Source organism: Brassica napus, chromosome A5 (assembly GCF_020379485.1).
Source record: "Brassica napus cultivar Da-Ae chromosome A5, Da-Ae, whole genome shotgun sequence".
NCBI lineage: Eukaryota > Viridiplantae > Streptophyta > Magnoliopsida > Brassicales > Brassicaceae > Brassica > Brassica napus.
In genome coordinates, this window is record NC_063438.1 from 15523027 (window position 1) to 15540080 (window position 17054).

A 17054-nucleotide genomic window follows, 5' to 3' on the forward strand; every position below is an offset into this window, starting at 1 on the left:
ATTTGATTACACGATTCAATACAAGAAGGGGAAGGAAAACTTAGTCGCTGATGTGTTGTCTCGAGTTGATGGTACCGAGGTGTTACACATGGCAATGACAGTTTTGGAGTGTGACTTAATGAAGAAGATTCAAGAGGCTTATGAAACAGATGTGAGTATTAAGACAATCATTGAAGTGCTACAGAAAGATCCAGGCGCAAAGAAACATTTTGCTTCGGACTTAGGAGTCTTACGAAGGAAGTCTAAGATGGTGGTTCCAAATGATATGGAGGTAAGGACCACTATTTTAAAATGGTTGCACGGATCCAGGAGCTTATTCAGGACGTGATAAAACAGTGCAGAGGGTGAAGGGAATCTTTTATTGGAAAGGTATGGCGAAGGATATACAAGCATTCTTGAGAAGTTTTGTGGTGTCTCAGCAATGTAAGTATGAGACAGTGGCTTCACCGGGACTTTTACAGCCATTACCAATACCGGAGGCAGTATGGACTGATATTTCTATGGACTTTATTGAGGGTATACCTTCATCCTTTGGCAAGTCTGTGATTTTGGTGATAGTTGATAGATTCAGCAAAGCTAAATAATCATGTTAAACTGTAAACTTTAACAAAATTAACCGTGTTTATTGAATTTTTTTGGCTAAAAGTTATGAGAATTATTTAATCACGAAATAATGCATTTACTACTAAATGTTAATATATTTTATTAATATGTGTGAAAATTCTAAAACACGTATCTTTAAAAAAAATATAAAGTATATATATGTGTGTGTGTGTGTGTGTGTGTGTATACATATATTTGTTTTGCCATCAAAACCGGATAAAGTATATAATAATATAATAAATTAATTTTAAATATTTTAAATATTTTACAGATAAGTACTTGAAAATAACAACTAGCATGGTGAAACAAATAAATCATTTTTGAGTAAATACTCATTTTTGATTAATCAAATACAAATCCAAAATTTTATTACATGTACAAGGTAAACCAAATAGCAAATACTTATTTTGGGGAAAAATGCCAATTTTGACCCCAACAATTTCAGTCGTGCCAAATACGACTTCAACAAATGGTCAATGCCAAATACGACCTCATCTCAATCATAATTCAAAAATACTACCCGAACTTCTTAAAACGTACTTAAATCAACATTGACTCTAACATAAATTAGTCAACCGTTAACAAGATAAAATGGTTTATGAATTTTACGAAATTAAAAAAAAAAACTTAAACTTTGAAACTACTTATAAGTTTTTTAGATAAATTATTTTAGATTTTTAAACCTTGCATGGTAATTGTTTTCTTCAAAATTAATATAATATACTATATATTTATGTTTTTATATATTTTAGTTATTGTTTAATATGTCTAATATTTTGAAAAAAAAATCTTAGTGAAAGAAAGGTAAGAGGTCTCTTAAAATTTTGAACAAAATATCAAAATATATAATATTAAATTTGAAAAATAAAAAAATTCCCATTTAAGTTTAAAAATTGAAAATAATTTATATAATAAATTTTTATAAATAGCTTCAAAGTTTTAAGTGTATATTTAATTTGGTATAATTATAAATATTTTATTATTTATATTTTAGTAAGATATAAGTTTATTAAAGATATGATAAGTAAAACACATGTTATAGTATTTATATATATCAGAAACGATCATCACCAAAGTTTTAACTGGATAAGATGAAAATTTATAGTAATTAATATAATTTCAAATTTGTAATAATATTTCAAAACTTACTTCATTCTAGTGGTTAATGTGCCCCCTTTGAAGGGTATTATGGCATGGGTTCGAGTCACGGAATGAACATTTTTTTAAAGATCAAAACGATGATCTTGTTAACGGTTGACGAACTTATGTTAGAGTCAATATAGATTTAGGCACATTTTAAGAAGTTCAGATCGTATTTTTGATTGATAATTGAGTTGAAGTCGTATTTGGTACTGGTCAATTGTGTATGTCGTATTTGGCACGACTGAAATTGTTGGAGTCAAAATTGGTCCTTTTTCCACTTATTTTGTGTTCATCTCTCTCAAAAAATTGAGATGAGACATAAATTATTACTACAAAATAATTAACGAATATGTCTATTATTGTCAATTTATATTTAATTGGAAATTCATTAAAATTACTAGGGTACTATGATCGAATTCGAAACCATTTCGTAAGGACATTTCCAATCCAACACCATTTTTAAAAAAAAAATAGAGTAAAGGTAAGTATGGAGCAAGAAGTACTCCAACTCTACTCCAACTCTACTCCATTTCTCACTTCATAATGAGATTTACTTCATAATGGGATTTATTCCATAAATGGAGTAATCTATTTTTTGTTTGTTCATTACTCCATTATGGAGTGAGAAATGAAATAGGGTTGAAACATTTTTACTTCATACTTACTTTTACTTTATTTTGGAGGAAAAAATGGAGTTTTACATTGTTATTAGCGGCAATAAGGGACTTCAGTGAACATACTAAGAGGGCTACTGATAATCAAATAAGCTTATGATAAGTGTAATTAATTTGTCTTCATGCACGCTCCAAAAGCAATTGCTTTAACCCGGCCGCTGAATAAATGGCTGCTCGAGCTAACCTACCTGTTTTCCTTATGTCACACACATATTTTATTACTACTAAACCATCTATCTTTTTTTAGGGTAAGAAGTATCCAGAAAATTATTTGTTTCAAGGTTATGAAAGATTAAGAAAAACTTGAAAGTTTATTTATGAAATTATATACAATGCGGGAATAAAACACACAAATCAAAGAATTCACTAAGGTCTAAAGTTCTTGAAATCAAACATAAGCAAAATTACAGTCGTGATGCTCCTTTGCCACTGAAATAGACAAGCACAATCTTTTCTATGATGTTAAAATTAAGTAATTGTTTCTATATGTTCATAGTGGCCGATGGTAATTTCTTGCATTGATCACTTAAGTGTTATAAGGAATAATTCTGATGGTTACATACATGTTTAAAGTGGTCGATGACAGTTTTCTGTATTGATCGATTGTATGCTGTAGGAAATAATTTTGCATATTATATTTAGAGAAATTACTTAAAATGACTCTAATTAATCATAAAATGACTAGACTAACTCATATAATTTTGAAATTACTACACTAACTTTTGAAACATGCAAACTTACGGTTTTGCCATCAGTAAAATAAACCCTAATTAGAAAAAATAAATACATTTTAATATTATGAAAGGAACAAAAAAAAAACGCAAACACTTTGTCGGGTTTCTTTCACCAAACGCTCTCTTCGTCGTCTCCGTCACCTCCATCTCCGATGGTCCCTTTTCCCTCACAACCGGCTTTGTCTCCGTCACCTCTACCGTAATTCGAATTTGTCTCCGGCATCCTCCACGATAATTCACCTTCATCTCTTTCTTACTCGACAAACTCGAAATCGATTTCGCCACAGTCACATCCGGCTTCAGTTGCAAGTTACTCTAATCTGTGAGTCTTTAATCTATGCTATTAGAGTTGTTATTATCATAGATTAATTAATTGCACGTTGAAATTTTGGAACCCTGATTTCCAATTTCATCTAACCTTCGACTTTCAAATCTGTTAAATTTAAAAAACGTGAGATTTGTGAAGGATTGTGTTTAATAATTGCCATTTACTCATTGCCAAGGTTTAATTTAGCAAAGAGAGCAACAACCTCTGCAAACTCAACTCTTACAAGCACTCTGGTAATGACACAATTCTTTTTTTTTTCCTCTAAATTCTTGTTAATCTGTTGGATAGAATGTTGTTTACGGACACAAGTTACTGCGTTTAGGTAGTGCACAGTCTAAAGTTTGGATTTTTTGCTTTGAATTTTGTTGGTTTACATGTGATTAACGGTTGGATCTTTTTGCTTTGATTTCGGGTTTGGGGAACAGGAAGACGGTGACAACCATTCAGGTAGCTGACAAGGAGAAAGGTGTGGTACTTGAAACCACCAAGACAAAGAAACAAAGCAAGCTTAAGCTCTATGTTAACAAGTCTGTCCTCAAGGAGTTCCCTATGATGGCCAAAACTGTTGCCAACCAGGTATTAAACCTGATTTGAAGATGACAACACTTGCTAGGCTCAGCGTGATCAGAAAAGGCCTCAGAGTCGCCAAGTCTGGTCCCAAGGAGAGGAAGCAGGCTTGAAGATTTGGCCATTTACTGAACATTTTACTTCTGAAAAACCTTTGTTTTGTGATTTCAGACAAATTTTTGTAGGTTATAAAGATCTTTCATGCACAGTTCAGTTTCTTGCTTGAAACACCTCCATTGTTTTGTTTTTTTTTTCTCAGAATGATATTAAAATTTTATGGGCATATGATATCACTAAATAAAGTGGGAAGTGACGCAATGTCTATATGTGGTTATTAACCAAATATGAAATTGTAAGAACTAAATACGATAGGAACCAAGACACAATAGAAACGCAAGGAATTCTCTACATAAAAAATATATTTTACTTGTTGATCTTTTTCTGTCAATATTTTACTTGATTCATTCCATAAGTTAAAACATACAAGAGTTCCACTTTATTACATAGACAGAGTTTTTCATTCTACCCTTTTTAGCTAGTTTATCAGCTACATCATTGGCAGTTCTTGGAATATTTAAGTAAAATCAAAATGGGAACCTTTTATGAGGTTTAGGATGTCTCAACATAGGTCTGATGATGATTGTATTGAGCTCTCAGTTCACTTTCCCCCTGGTTTCTTTTGGATAGTTGCTCATGAAGTGTTGCGGAGTCTCCACAGAAATAAACCAGATTTGAAATTAATATAAACCAGGTTTAATCAAACATTATTTTGAATCTGGTTTACATAAACCCAGATTTCGGTTGATAAATCTGTCACAACATAAATTAAAAAATCTGCCACCACGTAAACAAAAAGTCTACCAACAATTTTAAGTCGGATATATAACTCTGCCATAAGAAAATAAATCGAACATAAGAAAATAAGTCGGTACATAAAAAAATAAGTTGACCACAAAAATCTACCACTTATAACAAATCTGCTATCATTGGACAGACATATTCTTAAAAATATGTTTTCTATTCAAATCGGACAATTAACTCTACCGTGAAAGCAAATCTGACGTTTCTAAGAAAGTCTGACACCACCTTAACGGTAGATTTTTTTTTCTAAACAGATTTTATAAACAGACTTATTATTCGACAGATTTATTTTTTTGAAAATAAATCTGCCGTCGATTAAATGTTAAGGGCACTTTGGTAATAATTTTTTTTTTGTTATAACTAAAGACAAGGGTAATTTCGACCAGAAAAATATTCTAATAATTTTCAAAATATATGAGTCATTCTAGTAATAACACAACTAATTTATGTCATTTTAGTTAACTTCCCTATTATTCTTTTAATCTTATATTTATTAATTCATTTTAATTTTAATATTTAATTTAATTTATTCTTTATGTTTGTAGGCTGAGAAGACGGGAGTCTTACCATCTCTGTAAAATCTATTCAAGATGACTCACACCACATCAGACGTATTTTTGTAGATCATGCATCTGAGAACCTCTTTCACAAAGTGGCTGCTCGGGTCGAAGAGGCGGGAAATGAAACTAACCGATCAGTCTCCCAATGGATTACCCGTAAAATTGACAAAAAATATATCGACAGGATCTTCGAAGAGGTAAAATGTTAAAATATATTTTCGTTTATTTGATTATTTTTATATAATTATATTAATATGTTTTTAAGGTGGTTCCTAAAAAGAAGGAACAGACGGTGGGAATAGACTTCATCATACTTTTTGAGGCAGGATGAGGAGACTTCTCGGATGCATGCTCGAATGGATGCCCAACAGGTTCGCTTGGACTCCCTTGAGGATCTGCTCGACTTTATGGCGGTGGATAACCCGCTTATGAAAAACACATTGAACGCCAGACGAGGCCCTCTGGATGCAATGATCTCCTCTCGAATCCACGGATCGAGGCCCTCTGAAACCGAGCACCCACCCAACTACTTCGAGAACGTTATCCCGTAGCTTTTTTATTTTCTTTCGTTTTGTATTATAAATTTAAATATTTTGTTTCGATTTGTATTATGAATTTTATATAGATTTTTTTTAAAATATAAATTTTAATTTTTCGTTTTATAATTAAAATATTTTTAATTTCAAATATTTCGTAATATTATATATAATAATAATATATATTATATAAACAACAATGAATATTCCTTGTTAAATCCTCGTAATAGTTACTAGGTGTTTACAAGGCAAGACTTGAAAAGTCCTCGTAAATGTTACAACGAATTTACAAGGAATGACTTGTTAAATCCTCGTAATAGTTACGAGGTGCTTACAAGGCAATATTTGTAAAGTCTTCGTAAATGTTACAAGGACATTACAAAGAATTATTACAACGAAACTTAACATGGACATTACCACGATCTATTCCTTGTCTTTTACGACGAATAATATTTTTCGTAATGTTTACACGGAAGTTACGACGAAACCTCCATTACGACGAACGTTTTACAACGAAACGCTATTCCTTGTTAATTCGTCGTAACTTCCTATTACTACTTATTAACAAGGAATGTAAGCTTGCCTTGTAGTGATTAAACTTCCTTTCCAAAAGCATATTATTAAAAGTTATAAGCCTTTTGATCTAATCCATTCAGATATTTACACTTATCCATTTTTGAGTTTGAGCAGCATGAAATATATGTTGTTTTAATTGATGGTTTTTCATCCTATCTTTTGGTATACCCTATTCAAAAAATGTGATGTTTATTCAAATTTTTTACACTTTTCTTCTTTTGTGAAAAAGCATTTCAACAACAACATCAAAAGTTTCCAATGCAACAATGATGGAGATACAACAACTCTCAATTCCTGCAACACCTTGAAAAGCATGGCATTTCGTCAAGATTTGCATGCCCTCGTACCTCTCAACAAAATGAAAAATCTGACAGGATGATAAGAACCATAAACAATGCAATCAGGTCGCTCCTCTTTCAAGCTCAAATGACCCCTTCATATTGGGTTGAAGAACTCCACCTTGTAACTCATGTTCTGAACATCTTGCCATCATCGTCCATAGAGAACCAAACTCCTTTCATTTTTTTTCTTTGTTCGATCTCTAACTAATGATCATGTCCGCATGCTTGACTCACTTTGCTTCCTCAATTGTTAATCATTCTACAGCCCACAAACTTTCTTCTTGCTCAAGTCCATGAATCCTTGGTTATCATCTTCATTATAGAGTTTACCAGTTCCTCGACCTGAAGACAAATCACATAATCATTTCCAGTCATGTGATCTTTGACGAAAACACCTTTCATGCAGCTCAAAAACAATCCAAAGACAACAATCCTTATTATTTCTTGGATAGTTTCGATGATCAACCACATATCTTCATGTATATTTCTGAAAATCATGTACTTGAAAACACTGCTCCTCTTCCACCGAGTACTTTCTCCTCTCATTCGTGCTTCACCTTCATCGCCAAACCGAACTACTCGAAATGTCAATCTGCAACATGCTAGAGTGACTTTGAGGATAGTTAGGAATATTAAAACCTAAGAAAATGTTTAGTCTTTTGGCGTCTTCTGTGTCTAGGATCCCAAAAACAAAACAAAAAGCTTTAGATGATCCGATCGGAATCCGTCCATGTTTGATGAGTATGGTGTATAGATTAAAAATAAGACTTGGAGGCTAGTATCTCGGCCTCATGGTGCTAACATTATTAACTCACCGTGGTTTTTTTAAGCATAAACATTATGCAGATGCAATTTTGACACGATATAAAGCGAGTTTTGTAGCAAATGCAAAAAATTCAAGAAGTTGAGATTGATTTCAATGAGACATCCTCTTTGGTGGTGAAACGAGCATCTGTTCGAACGGTGTTGAACGTAGCATTGAGCAGAGGATCTGAAATTTAAGCAGTCCGGCGTTAAGAATGCTTTCTTGTATGGATCAATCTCTAAAACGATTTATAAGTATCAGCCCCCCCTCCCCCGGTCCAAGTTTTGACGAAAAAAAAACAATTCTCACTATGTTTTAGAAATTGGATAAGGCTCTTTATGGCCTTAAAAAAAACCAGGGCGTGTAATGTTCACTTTAGTCACTATCTTAAAGGAATGAGCTTTTTTACTAGCAAATTTAACGCGTCTTTGTTTATGTATAAAAAAGGCATGAACTTTTCTTACATTCTTCTCTACTCTACATAGATTATGTCATCTTAACTAGTTCCTTTCAAGCTCTCCTTCACCAAATAACAGAAAAACTCAAGTGGAAGTTTCCAGTGTCAAACATAGGAAGGCTACAATACTTCTTTGGAGGCAGTGTGGATTACAGTGCCTCCGGAACAATTCTCTCAGAAATATTATGCAACTGAGATAATCGAACAAGACGGTATGATACAGAGTAATCCGGTTTCAATTTTTGGATGTGAACTCTAAACTATCGAGAAAAGGAGGAGATCAAATCAAAAATCTAACACAATAAAAAAAGTGGCAGGGGCACTACGTATCTCACATTTACAAGACCAAACATCTCTTACGCAATGCACAAGTATGTTTATTCATGCATGATCCAAGTGTAAAACCTTATAATGCACTGAAGAGAATAATTTGTTACATTTCAGGAACACAATATCATGGTCTACAGCTATATAATACAATTACATCATATTTGGATGATAATTGGCCTGGATACCCTAACAAGAGTATGGTCTACATTGGGTTAATGAGTGTATGTCGAAGAAAACTTGATTTCTTGGTACTCAGAAGCCAGCAGATTGTCTCTCATTCAATTGCTGCAGAAAAGCACAGAGGAGTTACCAACATTGTGGCAGCAGTGTGATGGATTCAAAAGTTGTTTGAATTTCATCTCCCAATATCTAAGGTGACTCTCGCCTTATGTGACAATGTTAGTTATGTTAATCTCGCCTCCAATCTAGTTGGGCACCAGAAAACAAGTCATGTCGAGCTTGACTTGCACTTCTTCCGTGAAATAGTTGCGGTTAGACATGTTACAGTTTTTACGTACTGGTGGCTTATTAGTACGCATAAATTTTCACTAAAGAGCTTTCATCATTGATATTCGATTTCTTTTGAAACAGTGTAACCGCTTGAAACTCCGTCAATCAAATTGAGGGAGGGTAAAAGAATATGCTCACATATTTTTATTTTGTTTGTAACTATCGGAGACAGTCTCATGTAATATAGGAAGATATTAGTCACCTATAATGAAGTAGTATATATAACTATTGTACATTCATTGATTCAGTTTAGGAAAATTAATCAGTCTTCCAACATTATCACAAGCAAATAAGCAATATACAGAGAGACAGAGCAAGAGAGTAGTACCTGAAAATAGGTTTGCTTCCAGAGATCTGCTTCAGTCTGTTTCTTAACAGATATGTTCTTCATATGAGAGAGAGAGAGAGAGAGAGAGAGAGAGAGAGAGAGAGAGAGAGAGAGAGAGAGAGAGAGAGAGCGAGAGAGAGAGAGAGAGAGAGAGAGGGAGAGAGAGAGAGAGAGAGAGAAGAGAGAGAGAGAGAGAGAGAGAGAGAGAGAGAGAGAGAGAGAGATTTCTAAACATATATTTGCGTTACAATAGATATATAGACATTTCTAACCACAACAATTTAATAATTGCATTTTTACTGTATAACATTACTGGATCATGTTATATATTACGACTATTAAATTGTTGTGTTTAGAAATTTCTATATATCTTATCATTCAAATATATATATGTGTGAGTTATATTAGCCATCAAACTATTTAACATATATTTGAAAAAAACAACTTTATATATTTTTCAAAAAATATTTGTATTTTGTATGTGAAATGAAATAATAATGTGTCATCATAGGTTACAAAAATATGTGTTATCATATAATTAATCATATTTTATACGTACCATCAAATAAGTAATCTTATAATTAAAAATATTTTATACGTACAATCATATAAATAATCACATATATTATATTTAAATTTCAATGTGAAATATAAAAGCCATAATTTAATTTGGTGTTTGAAATTGAGCTTTGTATTGTATTTTTCTTATATATATTGAAAACATTTTTATAATGGTTATTGAAAAATATGTTAGTAAGAATCAATTTTTGAGTATATGTATATTTTTGAATAAAGTTTTGATATAAATCAATTTTAAATTATTATTTTGATTTGAATATGTATATCAAGTAACATAAGCCCATTACTTTTTAGTATAATGAACTTTCAATTTTTTTAATAGCATAAACCCATTACTTTTTTTTCCTAACTTACTGCTATCCATGTTTCCAAACATTATTATATTTATTTTTTACTACTATCTATGTTTTCAAACAAATACTAAAGATACTTCTATTTTAATAAGATAGATATGTAAAAATTGGTTAGAGAATAATCTTGTTAGAAGATAATAGTAAGTTTGGTAACAAAATAATCTGATTAAAAATTAATTATTGTATTCTTGTAATTCAAATATATATGTGTGAAAAATATTAATCATCAAATTAGAAATGTCTATATATCTTATCATTCAAATATATGTATATATATGCGTGAATTATATTAGTCATCAAACTATTTAACATATATTTGAAAAAATGACTTTATTTTTTTTTTCAAAAAATATTTATATTTTTTTCAAAAAATATTTATATTTTTTTTTTGTAAAAAAAAAGGTTAAACCCGGGTCTATTAAAGACACAGACCTAACCCCCGGGTGGAGGTACAGCCCACGGATAGACCCTCTCCTGGGCATTCAAATGAGCCGAAAGCAATAGCCCATATCCGTGTGGCCAGCGGGGTTCGAACTAGGGTTCGCCGTATTGGGTTTAATCCCTCTAGCGCCACTGGACTACCACCACTGGTTAAAAATATTTATATTTTGTATGTGAAATGAAATAATAATATACATGAATTTTTAAAATTTAAAGTTTGTACTTCAATTTTAATAGAATATATGTAAAAATTGGTTAGAGAATAATCTGGTTAGAAGATAATATTAAGTTTGGTAAGAGAATAATCTGATTAAAAATCAATTATTGTATTCTTATAATTCAAATATATATGTGTGAATAATATTAATCATCAAATTATAAATGTCTATATATCTGATCATTCAAATATATATATGCGTGAGTTATATTAGTAATCAAACTATTTAACATATATTAAAAAAATGACTTTATATAAACTATTAAAACAGAAGTACAAATAAGATTTTATCCTGAGTTTTCCTCAATAATTACAATCTAATGCTATTGAAATTAAAACACGGTCGTTTAATGCATTAGCTACCTAATTCTCATCGTTCGCCAGCCCATATTATTCTCTGTATCTCCACGAAAGAGGCCTTCACGATGGAAGCGTCAAGAACGTTCGAATCAAAGATGAGGTGATGCTGCTCTCAGATATAAACCATGTGGAACATGGATTAAGTTTGGTGATATGATATTCTGATTTCAAGGTTATTTCCAATTCAAAATCACACCATTTTAATCTTCTAGGGTTTGTTAGAACATCCACTTAGTGTTTACAAATAAATCGTAACAATTTAAAAGTATGATTATAGGAAAGGTTGCATTTGCTGGTTTGATTTGCGATGTAAAGATGTCTAATTCACCGTGACGTTGGAAAAAATCAATTGTATCTCTTTGTTATGAGAAAGGTTTTGACGTTTTGTTTCATGTCTTGGTTCTCTCTTTGTTTCATCTCTTTAACACCAATGGTGATACATTTTTTTTCTTTCTTGATTCAGGTAATGCATCTTATGGCAATGAACGAGCCAACTAGATTTACAAAATGGTAGAGGATCAGAAGTCAAGCAGTGTAAGAAATTAGGTTTTTCTTTGGCTGCTTATTTGTATTTATGTTTGTTCGTCATTCATCTTTCCTTTTTTACTTTCTTTTGCTGCGACAGAATACTTGAAACCAGACAATCGGTTGTAAAGGGAACCATCTACGCCAGAGATTTATGGTGAGTTTTCAAACAAGTGCTTTTTGGCTTCTTTTTGTGGTTTTAGCTTTCCTGGTTGGTAAACAGTTGAAAGTGGCTCAAGAATCTTTGCAGAAGTTAAAAGAGTTCGATATAAGGTTACATCATTAACCACTACTGTCTTATTGTTTTTAATGGGGTTTGTCGATTTTATGATTATTCACACATGAAGCTTTTTAACCTTTGGTTGAAGGATGAATCACATATCGATTGCAGCAGCAGTTATATACATAACAACACAGCTCTCTGATGAAAAGAAGCCTCTTCGAGGTTGTTGTATACACATTTTCTATACTTAAAACGTTATAGGCTTATAGCATCAAATTTCATTTAAAACAAGCATTCTCTGCTATTGAACCCCTTGCATATATGTTGGTGTCAACTAGACTTGCAAAATGAACAATAAGAAACTCTTACAAAGATCTTGACCTTCACCTTTGCAGGATCAAACCTGTAGATGGAAAGACTGTCACCAAGACTATGAGTCCATGAGATTGGAGGGTAAAACACGTTCCCAGCAGCAAGTGGATAAACAGATTTAGTATTCGCAAACTTTTTCTCAGAAGGAGTGGCACTTTCATACGTTTGGTTCTTTCTATGTCAATCTCTGGTATTATTAATTTAAATTTGAAAGTAAAAGGCCAAAACCAATTTAAATTCCTACATTACTGGATTAATTAAATAAAATAGGCATTTTTACTATACATAAATTAGATTAGATATGTAAAATAATTTTATAAATTTAAAATGATGTAGTTTCTAAAATTTAAAATATAATTAAATAAAATTGAAAATGTAATGTATGCAAACAATAAAAGTATAATTTAATATATTTTGAGTAATTTTTTTATATTTGATTATTTATTGTACCACAATTTTGCACGAGTATATAGATATATACATTAAAAATACTTACAAATTAAATTATATATAAAAACATAAATCATCCATATTACATAAGAATTACACTTATAAATTAACCTTTAAAACTTCAGTTTATTTACAAAATATCATTTTAAAACTATATAGTTAGATTTTCAATTATTTATTAGTAATAACTAAAAAATAAAATAATTATTTATATAATATATTAATAAATTATAAATTAGTCTGTTAATATATTATTGGTAGCATATTTTCATATAAATAAAATTTCACTGAAAGCCGAATACAATAAAATTATATGATAAAAAGTATAGGTGACACAATTGACGGTTAAATTAACAAAATATAGTTACTCAGTGTAATAATAGAATTGCTATGTTTAACCTGTTAAATTAGAATTGTTATGTTTAACCTGTTAAATTAGAATTGTTATGTTTAACCTGTTAAATTAAACAATTATATAATATATGTAAACAATAAATTATATTATATAATTTATACAAAAAAATATTAATAAAAACAAAAACAATTACCCGTGCGGTCGCACGGGTCAAGCTCTAGTATGTTTTAATAAAACATTTATAGTTATATTTTGTATGTGAGATGAAATAACAGTATACAAGAAAATATAGTATTTAAATTTTTGATATCATATTTAAAAAAAAAATCTGTTTAATTTTATTGTAAACCTTGATTATAGAATATTTCGGTTAAGGAATAATGATGGTAAGTTTAATTAGAGAATAATCTAACAAAATAAATGATTTATTTTTAATTAATTAATAATTATTAAATTAATGGTACAAATTGTAATTATTATAGTGAATGAATGGTTATTTTTAAAGGTAATTCAGTTTTAATAACGTAGATGTTGCTAAAAGCAAAACCAATCAAATCGTAACCGACGTTTTCTGAAACAATTGTAAACCGGAGTTACAATCAATTTGGCCGGTTCTAACATAAGATAACAAAATGTAAAGATGTCAATCTGACTCCCACCAAAGGTCGTTAAGTCTTTTTCTTCCTGCAACCTCTTCTTCTTCTTCTCTCTCTCTCATTTGGGTTTGTGATTATACAGACTTGAGCAGACCAGAATATATGGCGGTAGTAGGATCACGGTCGCGGCGAGCAGAGGTATGCTGATCTCATCCACCTTCTCCCTTCTTTCGTTTCGCTAGAATAGGGGTTGCTATATTTGGTGAAATGATAATTGCAGATGAATTGGGCTACGATATGCTGCTCAGCCTTCTCCTGTCTCCAGCTCTACTGGGCACGTCTTGTCATCCGCAAATGGTTCAACGTTTCTTCCTTTGATTCCGATTATAGCGCCGATACTGACGACGACAGACTCTCCCTTTCCGGCAGCCAAGGTCAAACCTCATATCTATCAATTAATTCCTTTTTTTAATTTAATTTAATGTGACTGAAACTGAACCTGGTGTAACAGATTTTGATCCACGTAGCTCTGGTGCCACCAATGATGATGGTAATGTTGATAACTCTCAATTGTATATTCAGATTCCTTGTTCTTATGATTGAAACTTAATCTCAGATTGTCCTAAACTTAGAAGACGCAATTCAGAAACTTTCAGGGTTCAGTATATTGACACACAAGCAGTCAGGTCTTTCTTTTTATTTCTCTGCTTTTTAATCTGTGCTTCTTTTGTTGCTTAGTGAGTCCCCTGGTGTGTTATGTGGTTTTGATGTAGCCAGAATCTGTGCCGGGACATGGAATGTTGGAGGCACAGTTCCACCTGCTGACTTGGATATCGATGGTTGGCTTGACACTCTTGAACCTGCCGATATTTATGTTCTTGGGTATTGTTTTTTTCTTCTTTCTTTTTGCTCTCATGTCTTTCACTTTAATTACAAATGGTGAGTCAGTTCATTTTCAGTCTTCAGGAAATCGTTCCCTTAAATGCTGGAAACATTTTTGGTATTGAGGATGACCAGCCTGCTTCTGAATGGGAGAACATCATACGTGATGCTTTAAACCGAGTTCGACCTAGAAATCCCAAGTCTCTTAGTCACAGTGATCCTCCCTCTCCCTCAATGTTTAAGGTTTCTCACGATATGTTTCTTGAGACAAGACATGGTGCTTGTGATACATTTTTCTCTTGTGAAAGACCAATCCTAAGTGAAGATTCACTTACTAACATAGAAGTTTTGGATTCCACCAATGACAACGCATCACCATCAATGCAAATTACTAGTGATTCCCAAAGGGAAGAAAGGTTTAGTTACAATGAAAGAGTTGGTCTGAGCTGGCCAGAACCTCCCTTAAAGCTGCTCAATCAATATGTCTTGGAAAGACGTGGTGGTGCCTTCAAGTCACTGAATCTGAGTATCATGAATCTGAGAAAACCAGCGTATGTAAGGATCGTGAGCAAACAGATGGTGGGAGTGTTTCTCACCGTCTGGGTTCGGAGGAGCTTGCGCAAGCACATAAGTAACCTTAGTGTGTCCACTGTCGGTGTTGGTATTATGGGATACATTGGTAACAAGGTCTTGATTTCTCTATTTTTCTCTTAATAATAATTTATTCCTAAGGTAGCAATAACTTAACGGTTTGTTGTGGTGTTACTTACAGGGATCTGTATCTGTGAGCATGTCAATCTATCAAACACCGTTTTGTTTCCTGTGCTCACATCTGTCATCAGGGGAAAAGGATACAGATCACCAGAAAAGAAACGATGATGTACGTGAAATTCACAGAAGAACGCTGTTTCATCCCCATTCTTCAAGTGCCAGTGTTCTTCCAAGAAGCATCCGTGATCATGAGTACGTTTTATTTCTCGGTTGATACAATCTCTCTCTCTTAGTTTATGAACATAACCAGATGAGCTTTTGTAGAAGAGTAATCTGGCTGGGAGATCTTAACTATCGGATTAACTTGTCGTATGAGAAGACACACGAGCTTATTGCAAGAAAGGAATGGCAGAGGTGCTTGAGAATGACCAGGTACGTTTATTGCATTTGTTTACATTAATTTTAAATCACATAGTCCTTATGTTTATGTTTTGTGAAGGTTACGTATTGTATCAAACCTTTGATATGTCTTATTTATTTGGTAGCTTTCAAACGAAATGAGGAAAGGCAACGTATTCGAGGGATGGTCGGAGGGGGTTTTATGTTTTCCACCGACATACAAATACGAAATTGACTCAGAAAACTACATCGGAGATGACCCGGAATCAGGAAAACGTAGACCGGCCTGGTACTCTTTTCACACACTATGTTACAACGTATTTTTGTGTAACGCATAGAAAGGTAAAAGAAAAGTGAATGTGTGTGGTTCAGGTGTGACCGCGTCATTTGGAAAGGGAAGGGAATGAAGCTTCTTAGTTACAGAAGGAATGAGATTAAGCTATCGGATCACCGGCCTGTCACAGCCACGTTCTTGGCCGAGGTTGAGGTTTTGTCTCTATGGAAACTTCAGCGTGCGCTTGCAATCACTTATGCCGAGATCCAAAGCCAATGATGAGCTTGTAAGGTCGCCTAAAACCCCTCTTAGGTCAGATCAAATTTGTACAAACTCCCTCTTCTGTAAGAGGATACCACATATTATTATTTGCAATTTGTGTATTATCTTTAGAGGAATGTATAATAGTGTGCAGGCGAGAAATACAAATAATATTTGAAGATAAGAAGACCGCATTTCATGTAGATATATTCATTTTGCTTCAACGCAAGTTATTATTATTAGGATCTGTTCTTGTTTAAACCGTTGAATTGTAGGCATCTAATTATGAAACAGAGAGGAACAACCAGTTAATAATAGAAACAAAATAAACCAGTGGTTTCATATCCTCACTTTATCTCTGGCACCTCGAGACGTGATCTTTCTGTCTTTAACACATTATGCGTGAAGAAGATGCAAAAAACGAAACAAAACCAGCCACCTCCGGTTGGGTGTGACACACTGGTTTTGGCCTCCTGCCAATCCGAGTAAGAGTTCAAGTCAAAGACAAGGAGTATCAGGGGCGGAGGTAAGGTAGTGTGCTCGGCTACTCAAGAGTATGATAGTGACTGGGGGCGTGGCAGGCAAGTTAAATAGAGGATTAAGGCAATCAGGACTGCTTGGGTCCGTCAATAGTGGTTACTGGTGATGGTATCCTAATGCGTATGAGTCAACGAATTCCGAATTCGATTCAAAGATAGTTTTA

General features: G+C 32.7%; 2 long non-coding RNA genes and 1 pseudogene across 2 annotated transcripts; all 3 read left to right on the forward strand.

The window, feature by feature from the left end:
* Positions 1 to 3210: 3210 nt before the first annotated feature.
* On the forward strand, positions 3211 to 4332 carry LOC125609624. Its single transcript, XR_007339790.1, has 3 exons — positions 3211 to 3476; positions 3658 to 3715; positions 3908 to 4332. It is a non-coding gene; the product is annotated as an uncharacterized LOC125609624 (long non-coding RNA).
* Positions 4333 to 11390: 7058 nt separating this feature from the next.
* On the forward strand, positions 11391 to 12919 carry LOC111216050. The gene is made up of 5 exons (XR_007339403.1): positions 11391 to 11676; positions 11767 to 11837; positions 11929 to 12101; positions 12197 to 12273; positions 12447 to 12919. It is a non-coding gene; the product is annotated as an uncharacterized LOC111216050 (long non-coding RNA).
* A 950-nt stretch (positions 12920 to 13869) lies between these two features.
* Positions 13870 to 16554, forward strand: LOC106451815 (annotated as a pseudogene).
* Positions 16555 to 17054: the final 500 nt, after the last annotated feature.